The following is a 19,153-nucleotide window of genomic DNA, read 5'->3' on the forward strand; positions in this document are numbered from 1 at the left end:
CTGTCTATTTGGTGGATGTAGACTGAGTTTGTGACGTTAGACGCGTAACCTAAGTCTAGTACTGTGTTGTACTGCTGTGGTGAATTTCCTACCAGACGTCAAAGCAGACATTTGATTAGCACCAGTAGTATTATTCAGTGCGATTTCTCAAACATCATACGTAAAAATCTTACGTGTTCCTTCCTTTCCTCTTAGTACAGGGAAAAAATTAAGTACATAGTGCTCGAAGTGATCTGTTGGAAGTAACATTTGGTCTCCCCCTGGTCTAGTGGTTAACGTGATGCACGGGGTCCTAGGTGGAAGAAGCTTGAAATTCGAACGCTTTACGGTATTTCGGTTTTATCTTAAGCAATAGGCCCATATTTCATATAGTCTCAGCACTGAAAGGGAAGCTGAACTCCAACGAAATCGAATGCAATCGAATTGTTTTCCTAATAAAATATGTATACTTAAATATCATTTAAAAAAGTATAGAAACAGTCGGCTTCAACATCCGCTGCTTACACTTTATTTACACTTGCAAATTTGGGAAACAATTTTTTAAAAAAAAAAACAAAGAATCGAGTAATATTCAATTTTACGAATATCCTAAAGTGCTGTAAATCACGTGCAAACACTTCAATGTTTCAAAAATACATGTTTTCGGTGAATATAGGAAGTCTAGAAATCAATTTTAATCAGAATAATTAGATATAGAAATAACATAAAAGCTCTAAGCATTTAAAATGACTTTCTAACTTCTGCAACAGAGAAACGATAAATATTGAGATTTCCTTGTAGTTATTCCTGTGTTTCACTATAGTAAACACTTTCAGAATATCCGTACAATTTTGTGTCACAAACTGGAACTTGGTTTAATATAGGTTTTTAGTAGGCTCAAGTAATGTAATTATCATGTGTTCTTTTATTTCTATTTGTACGTTTAACTGATAACTGTTTAAGTTGACTTTTATTGTCTCCCTATTGTCTTCTTTTCTTTGTAGAACAGGGAATGAAAGCCAAGTAGAATCTCATCTATTGAAATTTGACATGAGCGATGAACAAATCTTCTTAGGGATTGGTTATCCTCCGAATAATTTAAAGGTAAATCTCTCTCGTTTATCTCCATCTCTTGCTCTTTCTATTTTTATATGTATACAGGGTGGCCCAAAAGTAGTTATACAGTACCGTACTGATCAGCTTATTGCATATTATATCATTTCTTATTGTTATCCATCAGGTAGACTTAGTTCCTTTGTTATTTGTTCTTAATGTGTTTTTACTTACGTCTTAAGCTCGGAAGAGCCGAAGCAAATAAACCCATAAACTAGAAAGTTATACTTGATCAATGCACGGATGTATACCTACTTTTGGGCCACCCTGTATAAAAATGAACTATAGTATGGATACATTCGATAGAAGAACATTACCTTGACTATGGCGTACAACAACCTTTGACTTGCAGATCAGTTTCAGACTAGTCGGAATGGTTAAATAGAGGTCTTGTGCGGTTTTCAAGAGAATTGTGTTCCATTCCTCCTGCAAAATTATTGGAAAGTTACGTTACCGACGATGAAGGAGGATAACGTGTTCGCATTTTTGTTCTTAACACAGACAAAAAAGCGCTTCATAACATTGAGATCGGGCAGTTGCGGAGGCCAAAGAGATGTAATATTTCATTCTTAAAATAAGTGTCCTGGACAATATGAGCTGTTTGTACAAGGTATTTGTTGGCTTCGTACATGACATCATCATTAGGGGAACAAGATTTAAAACATTCGATGGATCTGATTCCTCAAAATTGATACATAGTCGTTAACAGCGATGTATCTTTGCAGAGCAATGATAAATTGGAAAGAATATTATGATATTGCTGCCCAAATCATGTTCAAACTCCCGCCATGTTTTACTCTTGGAAACAAACTATCCAGATCTTATGTTTAGGATGGCGTTTTCTACACGCAAGTTCTGCAAGAAATCGTAATCAGTGTGAAGGTCGTTTCTTGCGACTAAATTATCTTCTTCCTTTGTTCCATAGTGCATTTTTAAGACTTTGGTGCACTATCACTCGTAGTAGCTACTGTGTGGCTTTGGAATTGCAGATCGTCCGTTAACACAATAGTTATGAAATTAACTTTGTACAGTTTTGATGCTGATAGAGTTTGCGAGCGTGATATTCACTTCAGCAGTCACTTTTGCAACTGTAGTCTCTTTACGTTTCTTCACAATCCTACGCAATGTTCATATGTATGTAACACTTAACTCACATATCAGTCCAAAGCGGTGTTTCATGGATGCAGTTATTCCAGTCATGTTTGCGGTTGTAATTTTGGATGCTGTGCATCGCGATACACCAAATACAACTACTACTTTAGTTACGTAGGCGTACATTGAGAAAAAACTTTTCTTAGGCTGAGGAAAACATGTATTCATATATATATAGAGTGGGAATTCTCCTGACACCGTCAGGAATCATTTCCTGTCCATATTTCACACTTGATAGGAGGCGAGCCTCACTCCATTCAGAATGCTTGCTGTAGACGGTGAACGTATGAAAAAACCGTTTGGGTGGAGAATGGCTTCGTACACTGTGGCATTCAAAAAGTGAAACATCCGGACAAATTGACAGAAAACGCGAAAGCGTGATTGGACATGAAAAACTCATACAACACCCGTACTTTTATTATGTAACCCCAGATGCAGTGTCCTTGAAGGCAATAGATAGTGTCCTTCAGATAGTTTCCCTATAGATAGTTTCCCTTACTCGTTTCTACTGGTACCAGCATGGAACATACTCATTTTTCAGTTGTGAAAGTGACGATATCATTGCACAGGTTATTATTTTGTATTTACCTGTTGTCAAGTGTCATATAAACATGGCTTACATTCCTTCTATTTCGTTAGAAAATATTTCCTAGTCTATCTCTCGAAACACAATATGGTAGCCTGTTCCTACTTACTTCTTTACTCCTTTCATTGTAAACCTTGGTGGTTCCACTGTAGAGTGCTTGGGGTCTGTAGTTCAATCTCGGCCCTACCAACGATGTTTTTCTTACACCTAGCGCCCTGCTGTACGTACAAGTTATAAATTGTGCAGTATCCACACTCGTTAAGTGGCAACATATTCGCTACAGACATAGGTACCAGCTGACTCTCTATGCTTGCGGCAGTGTGTGTTCTTACCTACGGTTGCCCACTTAGTCTGGAAATAACCAAATTACAGCGATTTTTTTCTCTGTTTATAGTTTCCCAATAATCTGCGCTCGAATTCTTTTAGATCTGACATAATCCATTGAGAACCAAAGAAAACACTTTCTTGACTATAAATCTCTCTTCAACTTGTTTATATGCAGCCCACCATACAATAGAGAATCGATAAGTTGAGTAATATCAAGTTGTAATGGTGCACTAAGATATCTGCAAATAATTTTGTAATCACAAGACAATGCAGAAATATGTCAATAATCCACCACTGTTCTGGGATAAGGCTTCTTCGGAATTAACACAAGACAGCAGTGCGAGATGATTCTTCCAGAAGATCGACTTCACTCTCACATTCACAACTTAATACACAATACACCATCAATACTTGGTACACAGACACACACTCATCAGAATCCATAGAAACTATCTTGCTTCGTATATGGATTCCTCATGTTTGACATTGATGGATTTGTAGAAGGTTGGTATTTATCAGAAGAATGGTTGCAAATCGTTTGTACCCTTCAAGAGTCAGAGTATATAAATTATGTAGTACGCCATAAATAAAGTTATATATTTGATTGAAGCCCTGGACATTATCTTTGCAATAGTAAACGGGCAAATAACGACTCGTTCGTTTATCATTGTATTCCCAATAGTCAGCTATACGTTTACGAGAAGAGACTCTATCGGATCTCTCAATTCTTATACATACAATTGTTCACTAAAGTAGAAGTATTTAGGTGTTATAAATCTCTACCTTTGGGTATTTTAACATTTAATATATTACTAAAATGCTGTACAAGATATCAGATATCAAAATAGGGAAAATTTGCATATCAAGTAGACTGAGAATTATGGGTTGAGAAACGAAAGAATAAGTTATCATGTAAGAACTGGTATTTGTGAATAATCTAAAGCCTGAAGAAGCCGCATGCAATGTAAGCCAACAGTCTTTCAACTCACGTCCTCTAACTAGCCTATGAAGAGAAACAAAAATTGTATTCCGACATTTATTGAGAACAATGTAAAACATTGTTAAAAATATCCCGCAATTAGAGCACGATAATGGCTTCACATTCCTGTGTAAAAATTTCTTTAAAAATTCATTGCGAGCATTCCGTTGATTAAAGCCCGATATCGCATATGGATTAATTGCTTATGCCATCTAGCTTACCACTAATTAACCACTTACCCTAGTGACTTCCTTGGGTAAGTCATTGTATGTATGACACTTACGGTCCCAATATTATGGGCGAATTCAACATGTTTAAGTGTTGCACACAAAAAGTTATCGTATGTAGTGGGAACACTAAACTTAACATAGAGACCATAACTCTCACTGTCCAATTGAGTGGCTTCAACTAGATCCAAGGTAATCTTAAATTTGTCTGCAAGTCATAAAGAAGCCTAAAGAGGGGTCTGTCCTGTATAAACTCTTATCAAACTCGAATTTGATAGTATTTTTTCTTACTGTATTCATGGCACAAAGCATCTCAAGAAAAATAGAAAGTAAAATGAAATCTACGAACAAACAGCTCACTAAACAACACACGGTATAGGAATACATTGGTAGAGCACTTTCGAGACATCCGCAAATTAAGACGGTTAGCACTTGTATTACCAGTCACAAGACCTGCGAAGAGGGATTTGGGAAGTTCGAATCTAACGTGAAAGTAAGATTTTCCATAGATTACAATATTAGTTTTAGACTCTTCTAACTCCTGTACCCTTTGATGTCTGCGTCTCAGATGTCGCATTGTTACTAATCTCGGTTAGTACTTTACGAACATACTATAAACTATGCCAAAATCTCCGATTATTGGTGAAAACGTTTACTTGTAAGAATCTATAACGTAGAAGCTTCTCAATCTGCGGCAATCTGGAGTTACATAAGAATTATTGAAGGTTTCGGAGCTAGAGTGTGTAACGTCCAAAAATACATGCTTTTGGGCCGCTAAAATTATTGTTTACCCGAAACAAGATCCAGCCATATTATTAACTTAAATTGAAATTATTTAACCTGGTTTTGTTGCAGATCTTCTTGAAAACTTTTTAACTTTAGTAGATACGTTATAGAACCAGAACGAGTTATGTTCATGAAAACTGAAGAGCTACATTTCTTACCAGATGATTCGTATATGACATATCTACTGATTTTAAGCAACTAAAGAAATCACATCCACTTGTGACAATTGCCAGATAGTAGAAAATTTGACAAAGTGTTTCAATAAATTAAAGTGTATTAATATATTAACGGTAGAAAACTTGCGCAATATTTGTTTATAGCCCATTGATTTATACAGAAAATTATTTTCCCATTTTGTTTGAAATGAACTGGAGATTCCATGAGTTGGTTTTACTAACTTGCTCTTCAAATTTATTTGACTGTCCTTCCCTTCATGAAAAATATTATTGAATAATTAAATTTAAGTAATATTAATTTGCTATATAATGCAAACTCACTTTGTAAAAAAATTAAATGAAATCTTTCTGTTTAACATTGTATGATTATGCTCTTTAGGCTAAGGGAGATGAACGATTAAGGCAAATGAATGATGATAATTGAAAAATTGGTAGAATGAGAATGTGGGAAGAAACGGGACTATCTTAAGAAACTCCACGTTTACGATGTTGTCCACTACAAAATTAACTTTGTACAAGCGAGGCACATTTCACTAGAGCTAAAGAGGAAATCAGTAAAATCGCGTAATTAAAAATCCAGTTCATTTAAAAAGAAAATAGAAAAATACTCATATAAATCAATAGGTTAAGAAACAAAGATGGTGTCTGTGCTTGACACTGTTAAGGCTTTCAATCTTCGTTTTTCAATAGAAATGAAAATGACCGAATCTATCTATTAATCTGATAATTATGATAGAATTAACATAAATTTATTTCAAACATTCTTTTTTAAGTAAAATTAGTTCGAACAATAACTTTTGTTTTATTGCATTTTGTTAAATAATATAATAGAATTTATGTAATTAGAAAAGAGTTAGTGTCTTTTTCTAACATTTACTAATATCATCATTTCAGGTTTTCCTTAATTCACCGTACGAGTTTGTTGATGTCCATACAAATTACATGATGTACAACCACACAAAACATATTGATACGTATGTATTTGAACTTGTGCTCATGGAAGTCACAAGTACACCAACTATAAGTGAACTTTCACACAGTCAGAGAAAATGTTTTTTCGTGATGAAGTGCAACTTGATATTACTCCTATATACACTCCTATCGCTTGCATCCTTCAATGCAAGTACAAACATGCTTTTGAAGCATGTGGGTGTGCAATTATACTTTTTGAGTTTTTAGGTAAACAAATGTTTTGTAGCTAGTATAGCACAGCTTATATATTGAAATAATGTACTACTACTACTACTACTACTACTACTACTATTAATAATAATAATAATAATAATAATAATAATAATAATAATAATAATAATAATAATAATAATAATAATAATAATAATAATAATAATAATAAGGAAGAGAAAACATATAGACATTGGCATCAAAATACTTAAATCGAATTTAAATGGTTGCTTATACCAAGTGGAATGTTGTAACTTTTCGACCGGCAAATAAAGTGAGTATTGAAGTTCCGACCGTTCGACTTATTGACGATGTTTGACAAGAGAAGTAATGCTTTGATTCCGAAATACTCTAGACCAAATGTTGTCAAAAAAGATATCATTTTCCTTATGATTGTAGATATCGTATGAAATTACTATGATACACCAATATAAGCTGCTGGCTACAAAATATGAATATTGCAAATCATACTATATTATAAAGGAGATTTAAAAATTGAGTGTACATAAGTTTGTTCAAGGTAATCACCAAAACTACTCGAATGATCTTATTCACATTCCACAAGAGGATTTCTTCCGAACGATTATTATACGTAAATTGTTATATCACACTTGGCCTCTATGAAAATAATCATTGAATTAATATATATGATAAGGTTGTATTATTGCATGTTGCTTTTCACCAATTGAGCATAGATTTGTGGAATTTGATAGGCGGAGGTTTCTTGCTAGATAGAATGTGCATTCTTCATTTCTTTAAACGAATTCAATAGTACAGACGCAAGAGAGAAGATTGGTTTTGAACCTTTAGATGCGCAGATTGAAAACTTATTGAATTTATGTAGGAACTTTTTGATATATCCAAGAAAGCCCAATGTGAAGGAAGAAACTTACTATTAAAGTGAAATCTCAATCATTATATGCTTTTTTATCCCAGGAGAAAACGCGTCCAACAGAAATTAAACAACTGATCATGTGCACGGAGATGCTATACCTAAGCTAAGCCAATGTGGAATAAAAAAAAAATTTTCGCTTCCCGTAAAAATTGAAGTTTTATGCAGTTAAGTATTCTCAATTTTAATATTACAGCGAAAATGAAAACTTACTAAAATTTGATTATCGTGTTGGTACAAAAGGAAATTATTACTTTTATACAAATGTCTACAAACCGTCGAATAAATTCTCTATACCATCTTCAAAGGACCCTAGTTGTTAATGAAACCAGTCTTTAGAGCACTACGATACAGTTTTATGCAAGGTGAAATGTTAACCTTTAAGGACATTTTTCAATGGATTAAAGATGTGCCATTGGCATTTGAAGTGACAAATAAAAGCCAACAAAAACGGTGCAGTGCGTTGACTGCTCTGCTGGCAAAGTGTGTGTGTGGATCCTGGCCGTTAAGTTTTGATAGCTCTTCGGAGTTTGTATAATGTGTTATAACAACTTTTAACTTTGATCGTGGCATTCACCAGCAACCACTCCAATAGCAGACGTCCATCTACACTGTGAAACACTGTCTACATGACCTTGTCAGCCAAAGCAAATTACTCTTGTCTTTTTGAGTGTTGTGATCCAGGATGCCTTTATTCCTAATTATCTTCATTGCCAGTTCGAGGTTGTGACCCTAGATTTCATCACCACTAACAATTTGCTACAAGAAACACTTTCTGTTCATGTGACATTGGCTGAGACGTTACAGGCATATCTGCATCCGTACGAATCGTATAGAGAGTAGCCGGAGACTTTCTGGTTACTGAAATTAATGCAATTTTAAAAAATATATTTGGATGAAAGATGGTAAACTAGAACCTCTTTGGACATACGAACATGTTTGGATACCTTTCCGCATGTTAGTGTAGCGAAGATCTTTCTTATGATATGTATAGATGCAATTTGGTTTAGATTTTATATTGCTTACATAGAAACAAGCATTCATAGTATGCAGTGACTTTACTGACACCCAGCATTTACTTATAGCTATTACTTATACTACCACCCAATGCTTTATTTCTGTAGACTGATTGCGAATTTATTTTCGGTTTTGTAAAAAAAAAAATTAATCTACAGTGTTTTAAAATATTTGTGTTTAGATTAGTTATTTGTGTAGTTTTAATTTAACAATTTACCATTACCTTCCCTAATTTACCATTATCTATTTTCAGGAAAATTCAATGAATGTGATCTGCAAGGTGCGATATGTGTCACAGAAAAGCTAGGTTTGTATAATACCTGAAATAGTTAATTCTCTTTCGTGTTGCTTTCACTGTATTGTTTTGCTTTTACTTCCTAAACAGTAATTCTTTTATAGAAAATATTTTCCCAGAGCATACAAGTTTCTGGTGGGCAACATTGTGTCCATGGGTTTTCTCCAAGATTTCCCGTTTCTTCCCATAATATCATTCCATCAATTCTTTCATATTCTTTCACATTCATGATCATGATTCTCCTTTCGCTTGAAAGGCATGAACATTGAATTATATTAAAAATTTAGTTTCATTTTATTGTTGACTAGCAGCGTTCACCCCGCTTCGCTGCGGTCACCCCGGAACGCAATAAACTTTGTTACTTAGATAATTTTTACTTTTTCGCTTTCAAGTGATATGATAAAAACCATAGAAGATTGCAGTAAATGTTAACATTATATCGCCTGTCATTTATGTTAACCCGCCCCGCTTCGCTGCGGTCACCCCGGAACGCAATAAACTTTGTTACTTAGATAATTTTTACTTTTTCGCTTTCAAATTGCAGTAAATGTTAAAATTATAGCGCCTGTCATTTATGTTAACCCGCCGAGTCACATGGTCATGCGGGTTGCATATAAATACGTTTATTTTTACCTATGATGAACTAATAACAAAGGATTTGTACGTATGGACACTTGAATGGTCAATTATCTCAAGACACTGGTAATTAAAAATTAAAGTGATATGATAAAAACCATCTAGGGTCCAAATCATAATAACCCCCCAAAAATGAAAGAAATTGGTTCAGCCGTATTAGCGTGATGAGTTCACAAAGGATTTGTGCGTTCTCTTTTATATATATAGATAATAATTGCTTTAATTATTCTTATGCTTTTTCATTTTGTTGTCTTCCAGGAAGTTCTAGAGATTATGAAAGAAATATTTCTAGTCACTCTTGTGGATGTGATACTCCGTGTGATATGCAGATGTTCCACGCTACCTTGGTTTCCAAAGGAAAGTAAGTCAGTTTCTTCTTGTGAAATTAAGGGATTAAAATATTTCTTGCTAGAAGGAGTAGTACGTTTGTTTCATTTGCAAGAATTCTACCTTTTCTTTATTAAAATTAAGATTAGGAATAAGATTACTGGGCTGTCGGCATTCATGGCCATTTAGCCCGTCACGTACGTACATGAGGAATGACGTCCTTCGGAGAGCGCACAATCCGGGGAAAGGGAAGGAAGAAAACGTTGGGAAAAAAAGGAAACTACCTGAGAATATATGTTAGGTACCATCCCAACATTTGCCTGGTGTGAATGAGGGAAACCCACGAAAACCTCATTCAGGATGGGTGGCTTGAAAAACCTTTTTATACTTTTTCGACCGAGTGTCCCCACCGGGAACCGAACCCGGGACCGCTCGCACCAAAGGCAAGAGCGTTAGCGACTACGCTAGACGGGGCTACATTTATTAAAATTAAAACGGAAATGAAATATTTGGTAAATGCAAAAACTGTATATACAGGTTTTATAACTGCAACACTTTCTATATAATATTTTTCACATAAAATAAGAACTACTTATTAGATGCGCAAAATGTTAAAGTAGATAGGTAAAATGTTAAACAAATATTTACACTATTACACCAAATTTTGCTTTGAAATAGTAAGAATAATACATTCTATTGCATATACTATATCAGGGGCTTTTTTTAAGTCTCGAGTCTACTAAGGAAGACAATGTCCCAGGCAAGAGTAATTTCAGGATTTTTCTGCGTAGTTCCATGAAGTATTATGCAGTTCCCCGGAGGTGCTCCACAGTTGCCAACCTCTGACGAAAGAAGAAAGGATTTGTCTTGGTCTTCAGCTCAGGCACTCACAGCCTCCATGAGGAGATGAAATGAAATCTTTGAGTTTTACGTCCCACGGTTATGCCGATTAGGCTAAAGGAGACTGTGATGATGAGTAATGAATGAAATGGTGGAATGAAGAAAGTGGGAGGAAATGGGAGAACCCCGAGAAAACCCACGCACACGGTGTTTGTCCATCACAAAGTTCACTTGGCGGGGATGGAATCGAACCCGTGACCCCAAGCACCAAAAGTGAACGCTCTACCTTTGAGCCACCGCAGCCCCTAACCTCCATGAGGGTATCACTAAAAATTGTTCCTTCAGATGTTTTGTATTGCGGGAAGTAGGTGGTACTAAGGAGACGACAAGTCTGCTGAGTAGGGTGGATGCTATAACAATTCGAAGTCACCATCGTGGATTTGCTGAAGGGTGACACGGGCTGTGTGACACGGTGCATTGTCTTGGTGGAAGATGATACTCTTATCCACTTTGCCTCATGGGTAAAGTAGGCTTCTAAACGCTGAACTCGGTCTCGCTTCTGATCGACAGTGGAACTTTGGGGTACCTATGTACAAATAAGTTCCTCATTTGCAGTTTATCATAGATAATGGAATGAACATGCTCTGTTGATACTCTGTATTTACACATGACTGGATAAGATTTTCATAGTCGCAATCATTCAAAACGATATGATGCACAATCGTTCAATTAGGGATGACCGGCACGAGCCTTATCAAACAATGATGTCTTATCCCGTTTGAATTTGGTCATCTACCTTTTGACCCTTACATATGATGGAACATTTTTCCTTAATGTAGCCAGAACGTCCTCATGAATTTCCTTCTCCAACAAGAGCTCCATCGTGGCTAAGCGATTAGCATACGTGCTTTTGGCATGGGAGATCTGGGTTCGATTCTTTGCAGGTTCGGCTCGAATCAAGTGGTTCGGATCCCACGTTAAGCTATAGGTCCACGTCTCATATAGCCTTGTTGCTGCAAGGGACGCTAAACACAAAAACAAATTAAAAATCTTCTCTGACATGATCTTGAGATACAGGTAGCACGTTTATCAACACGTTCTTCACTCGTGCATGATGTTGTCTCGGCTGATGGTTTATGACCCCATCACTGCACGGCGATAGCAATCGTCTTTAAAGTTGTTGGAGCTTCTTTAGTAGGATTGAGCTTCACGCTGATGAAAGTTTTCTTAAAACACAATTTCTCCCTAGCTAGGCTCAAGATGTAACAAATGACACTGGTAATTCCAGTTCGTTTTCCAGAGTAATGTATCATTTCTTATGTGTGCAGCACTTAGTTCCATCAGTGAGGGTGAAGGAGGATATCTGTTTCACAACTGACCATATTTAAGATGTTTAGGTCTAATCAGTGGTGCATTTACGATTTCGTTTCGGGAAGGGCTTTGCTAAATTTCGGGGGGGGGGGGCTTTGCCTGGAAATGTGAAATTCTGCAAGATATTTCATTTACTTTACTATATTAAGTAAGATTTCGGAGGGGCTTAAGCCTGGAAGCCACCCCCCTAAATACGTCACTGGGTCTAATGATTGAGCGGGCCAGGGAAGGTGTTGCAGTTCATCCCTACGTTTGTGAAAGTTCATACTAATTCCATTTTAGTGTTCTCAACTACCATCGTATCTACCTCTCATCAAAATTGTTATGTATTACTGATATCAATTGAATCAAACAAGAAGTAGAGAAGTTTTCATATAGACAATTTTCTTGCCCTGGTGATACGGAAATACTCTAAACATAACGTTTTCCGAAATCTCTGTTCACATATGAGATTGATGTAAAAGAAAATTTATTTATTTACTTATTAATAAAGATCTAATGCATATCTTAAACACCATTTAACACTGAAAGCATAGCTGTAGCCAGAAATCTTCACATGCGTGTCCACAAAGGTAGTTGAAGCAGAACTTTTCATGTAGATGTGCACAAAAGTAACTAAAACCCATCTACACTCTTACTATAACATTCTCAAACGCATGTTTTATTGGATTTAAGAGTTTTTTTTAAAAAAATCAGATAAATTATTATTCCAATAAATTAAAGTTACAGATAATAAAATTTTAGATTGCATGACATTTGAGGTACAAGGAATCAAACTATTTTGTCAGGGTGTGAAAAGACATGCCTGGAACATTCTGTAGCTATGCCTAGGAACATCAGAAAAGGATAATGTGAAGGGCGGGGTGAAAAGTTCTCGGCCTGACATAGAGATGGCACTCCAATCAGCAGAACTTTATTGTTGCCTGGGGGCGCTTTTCAGTTGTTCGTATAAAAAGTGTCAACTTGTTTTCTCAAGTAGTTTGTGTGTAGGCATTGTTGCAGTTATTGTCTTGCGTGTTAGTTGTGAAAATGGATACACTTGAATAACGTGCAGTAATCAAATTTTTCGTTTTGGATGGGTTAACCCCTACGGAAACTCATCTGAAGTTGACAAAAGTTTACGGGGACTCTGCTCCTTCCATATCAACCGTTAAAAAGTGGGCAGCTGAATTTAAACGTGGTCTCACATCCCTCGAAGATGATCCACGTGAAGGAAGGCCGGAAACCGCAACCACACCGGAAACAATCGAAAAAGTGCATGATATCGTGTTGGATGACAGGCGAGTGAAGGTGAGATAGCTGAGAGTATGGGGATATCGGAGGAACGGGTGCGAAACATCTTGCACACAGAACTAGGGATGCGAAAGCTCTGCGCAAGATGAGTGCCGCATTTGCTGACTGCCGACCAAAAGCAAATGCGAAACGATTTTCGCAGCAATCTTTGGACCGGATCTGCAGCGATTTGTGACAATGGATGAGACATGGGTTCACCACGACACGCCAGAAATAAAACAGCAGTCCAAGCTGTGTGTGGAAGCCGGTGGTGCAGCGCCGAAGAAAAAACGAAGACGATCGTGTAGGCCGGAAAGGTCATGGCCAGTGTGTTTTTGAATGTAAAAGGGATCCTGTTAATTGATTACCTTGCAAAAGGGAGAAAATTACAGCCGAATATTAAATCATCTTTCACCTGGACAACGCATCTGTGCATAAGGGTGCGTTGACCATGGGAAAACTGCGGGATTTGGGATACGATTTACTCGGCCATTACACATATTCTCCTGGATTGGCACCATCGGACTTCTATCTGTTCCCAAGCATGAAGAAATTTCTTTCTGGGAAGCGCTTCACATCGAATGAAGAAGTTGAGAGGTTCGTGGATGACTATTTTCACAACCTTCCAAACATTCACTTCTGGGAAGGAATGCTGATGTTAGAGAAACGCTGGACCAAGTGTATTGAAGTTAAGGGGGATTATGTCGAAAACCAAAATCGTTTCTGAACTGAAATTCGCAGTCTTTCATTGTCAGGCAGAGAACTTTTCACCCCGCTCTCGTATTGTAACTTGAGGAAATTTCAAACTTGAGGCATGATTCGGCTCGTGAAATACCTTGATAAATGACATGCAGAACCAGCTCGTTTCCTGTCTTCCATACACGTTTTCTGTCTTCGCGTTCGAGTCCTTTATAATATGTACAGAAATATAACGTTAAATGCTTTTCAATTAATACCCGCTGGACATGTTTTTAATAACACATTATTTTGTCTTGCAGAGCTTACCATGGAAATCCAAGTGGAATGAGTTATGTAATGGGATCCTTTCCAGTTGTTCGTTATAGAAGAGACGTTGTATTTGGTAGATTAGAAATGCTGGGTAATAAATTTAATGGTAGTTGATTTAAAAATAGATAATTTGGGTATAATAATAGATTAAATATTAAATGTTATTTAAGTAATTTAATTTACTTATCTTAAGCATGATTAATGTTGACACTTGACGGAAATATGTTTTTAAAAATAGGATAAAGAAATGTTCAAAATCATTGACACTAGTAAAATGACTAGTTCTCATCAAAACTATCCTTTTTCTGGGTTTATGAGAAACGACGATACTTTTAGACGACACTAATTGTTTTCCTAATGTGTAGATAAACATGCTTCAATTCGTATTCAATCAGAGGTACGCGAAGATTATCAGGGGAAATGTAAACTTTACAGAAAGCAGCTTTGGAGTAGAAGGTTGCGAGTAATCATTTATCTTCAAATACAGGGGAAAGATTGAATAGCATTGATTTCGTGTATTATACACTGTATGTACAGTGGGCCACAGAAATTCTTGATGTACAAAGTCCGCGAGATAGGCAACCCAATTAACGCCTGCTCCAATATTAATTACGCCTAGTAGAGTAGCTAGAACAGCAGCATGAAGTTGCCCCACCTGTTAAAACAACAAATCGTAAAATGTGATTTTGTGCAGCAGTGAGGAGAAAACACTGGCTGACGAAATGACAAAAGGACATATATATGCGTATCAAATAATATGCGGATAGATTACGCGGTATATGTAGTACGATATATTTTTTTAAAAAAAACATAAAGCCTTGCGCTGAGTATTAAAGCTATTAACAGTAGTCCTACATGCAAATCAATTAAAGTATGGATTGATCATTCAGGGGAAGAATCCACCCCTAATGAAAATTTTGGGGGTCCAACAGGGCCTGATCTCCTAGGTTCCGGCGCCACTGATTAATACGTAATGTTTGCTTCGAAAGAAGAACTTGTCTGATTTCATTATTCGTTAAAAAATTTGAAAATGCTAAATATTGTTATGCAGTAATTTATTTGTAAATATTAAAAATGCAAAATTCAATAACACTCAAACGAGTTGGAGAACTTACCCGTACTAAACCTATTTCTCTTTAGGTTGCAAATATAACTGAGGGTTCATGATTTGTTTAATATTTGTGCACATTTACACAATGACACCCAAGGAGAAAAGAGGAGAATATAGTGTCAATTAACAACAATTTAAAAATACATGAAATTATCGAATAATATCAAATATAGAACTATTAACAGAATTAACTCTGTAACTAGATTTCTCCATTCATTTTCCTTCCTTTATTTTCAGGATTACATCATCACTGAATTTCTCCACTGCAGAGTATCTTTCATTTTGCAGCATCCAACAAGAGCTTAGGCTTGTAAAGAAACATTTTAAAAATGGTAAACGGCGAATCCGGGAATCGAACCTGGGCCGCCAGATTAGAAAACTACAACTCTTAATACTCATCGAAAACGTTACTTCTTCCGGCTCGCCTAAATAAAGAACCTTTTCTGTTCGTTCAAAACAGTAGCTTGTTAATAGTCAGATTGATTGGAAAAAGACGAATATGTAATTGACTCGGAGGGCATTATATCCCTGTATTCACTAAATTATCAACATTACAGATTTTTTAAAAAACAATACAAAACTCCCTTATTTTGAATCAAATACGGCGCGTCTTTTATACTCGTAAACAAACTAAAAACAAATTAATTACTGCGTAGTAATCGTGGTTAAGTAGTCAAGGAACTCCACCAGTAATCTGAAGCTGGTCGAATCAAATCGGATCCACGAACGACCAGTATAATTTTTTATCCTTTAAAATTTTTGATGGCGATTGATCGGCGATGACCCACGTTTTATATTCTTCTGATATTTCAATTCTCGGATGTTTCAGTACTTAAACCATGAAATCTTAAGGAATACTAATACTAATACTAATAATTATCTCATACAAGATTAAAAGTTAGGAGCGTATTACCGCTCAGGGAATAACATTACACACTAGAAATGTAACATTTGGCAAGAATATTTCGGTTTTGTTTACTATTGTTCAAGAGAAGATGAATTTCTCATCTCGTTTCTAAAACAAAATTTAAAAAAAATTGAGACTAGAGTTGACCTTTTACATTCAAGACGAGAGAAGGCTAACTCAAATGATCATCTCGCTTTGGAGATGGAAATCGAGACGAGACGAAAAGTATCGTAAACATTTCTCTTTTTATTTAGATTCTCGAAATAGTGTATGTCCATTCTTTAAGTAACAATTGCTTTGCAGACTGAACATTATACGCTATTTTGTTACTTTGTATTTCGGAGCTCATTGAATTTATTATGGTCTGTGTAGGTATTTTAGTAGCAAAGCTTTTATAATTTCTTCTGCATATCCTAAAAGTTAGTTTATTATAAGCCTCACTGTTCAGTGATATTCACTTATTTTTATTAGAGTTATCTTCCTCAAAACGTACAGTAGAATACTTTCTACATGAAACTTCAGTGGAACGCTTTGGTTTAAAATTTTGGTAGTTACAGAGGTGTGTCCTGAGGTCCAGACACTCTCCCGAAATCCCGACCTATCTGTAAGTTTTGCCTAATTTTAGGGCAAATTTTAAAAAATTAATAATCTTACCATTATAATAATAATAATTATTATTATTCTTATTATTATTATTATTATTATTATTATTATTATTATTATTATTATTATTATTACTGAAAGTTTAAGACCTCAATATTACGTCCTATTTCAATGTAAATAAGCGTACTGAAGTTCATAGGAAAAGAAAAAGAAAGAACAAGAGATAATGATAGAGAAAAGATAAGAGCGATTAGTGTCTGAAAGTAAACGAGAAGGGAGAAAGAAGGTGTCAACTCTTGGACAATATTAATATCGAAACTTCGGATGCCTAAACAGAAATTAAGTAGGATTTATCTTCACCACGATACATAGTAACACGCTTTCTTTGGCTAAAAGACTTAGAATTATGTATGCGTTATATTGATATTTTAACAAAGTATACATACCAATATAAGAAAGAATAATTCCTATTTACAAATTTTGGTTGAACGGATATCTGGAACGTGTTGGAAATGGCGAACGAAAATATTATTTTTTTCTAGCAGTAGGAGTAATAGTGGAAGAATTGTTCGGAAACAATATCGTTTCAGACACATTTATGACTCATACTAGGCCCTAAGCATTACCCTTAGGGGTCGTATTCACGAATTGTTTGCTAAACACGTTACGTTTTCCACCACAGTATGAATCAAGGTTGTAGACAGATATGTGACTTCAGTTTGCTAGTATTTCCCCTGTGAAGAAAGCAGTCCCCACTCTAACTTGTAAGACCGAAAGAAATTGAGTATTTTTCATTTTATTACGCATCAGAAGTATGAATATTCTAGTTCATAAAACAAAGAGAATCGAACCAGGGACTCCTGGATCACGAAACGAATGCTCACGCCGCTACGCTAAGACTGCTCTATTCAGAGTAAAAAAACTCGTTTATGAAGCAAATTGCACACGTTTACGATAACAACGAAACACACTTATTTCTGTCATGATAAAAAAAAGTCGAGAGACTTCAAATTTAAATTAAAAAACAATAATAAACATATAGTGCCTCGGGCCACTTTCTTTTCTGATTCACCGAAAGTATCTCTGTAACTTGTCTTTATTATACTTAGTAATACTCGTTTTAAGCTATTTCCAGTAACTTTGAACGACAAGGACACAAACACAGATACATCGAGGACATATACAATTTCAAAGAAACATCCACCGGGAATTGAACACGGGACCTCGAGCACTGAACTATCTGGCGCAGTGATGGAGTGGGTCAATGAAAATTTGACCCACCACCCACCATGACCCACCATGACCCACCATGACCCTCCACTAACCGTGATCCACTCGGACCCACCAGCCACCATGACCCAGTCGGATACACCACCCACCATGACCCAATTGGACCCGCCACCCACAATGAATCACTCTGATCCACTACCGACCGACCCACTCCGAAACACCACCTACCAAAACACATCGTTATCAACTCTGACACATGATACACACCCTCTTCTCTAGTGACTAAAGAGTGTATACTTGTAATAATAAAACCAGGCTGTGAAATTCTAACTAATCGGAGGTTGAATTTTTACGGTCACTCGCTCAAGCACCGGTCTGTTACAATAACGGTGGATCAGACCTTTACGATATAAAATGGTAAAGTGTTTGTCATGGGCCAAATTTCGATGAATTTCAATTAAATTATCATGGTATAATTATTTCCTTGTTGAATTATCGATACTTTTCAGTGGATAAACGCATGAAATTTAAAAGTCCCAAATCAAAGTAAGTAGATCAACAGTACAGTCCAAAGTTAAAATTTCGTATAATTTAGCGTACATTACAAATTTTATGTCTATTTTTATGTATGTCTTTTCTATTTTTCAACTTTATTAATTGATTGCCCTGTGCCCTAAACGCTCTATATAATAAACATAAGCTTCAGCAATTATTATAGTAGAAAGCGCATGGTTTTTGTTTCTCAATTCGTTTGTGAATTTGTTTCTCATCTAATATCGATCATTTTCAATCATTTTCACAAACCAAACCACTACCAATTTTGCATATATAGAAAGTGCCGCCCCCGCTCATAAAGAATAATATTAAAAAGTGCTATGAGATGTTGTTTTGTTTTCAATAGAGAGATAATATACTGAATTTCAGCTCCTTAAGTTTAACGGCTTGTGAGATACTCATTTTTTTCTCAAAAATTCGGATCCCCACTACCCCCTTAAGATATTATTATAATGTAGTGATATGGTAACATCCCAGTTTGGATTAAGGCCTAACTATATACCAAAAGTCATTTCATTTGACTTTGCAATTTGGCCGTGATGATCAGGCACACATAGTTACATCCATTTTTTATATAATAAT

The sequence above is a fragment of the Thermobia domestica genome, chromosome 1 (genome assembly GCF_964235325.1).
Source record: "Thermobia domestica chromosome 1, izTheDome1.hap1.1, whole genome shotgun sequence".
Lineage (NCBI taxonomy): Eukaryota > Metazoa > Arthropoda > Insecta > Zygentoma > Lepismatidae > Thermobia > Thermobia domestica.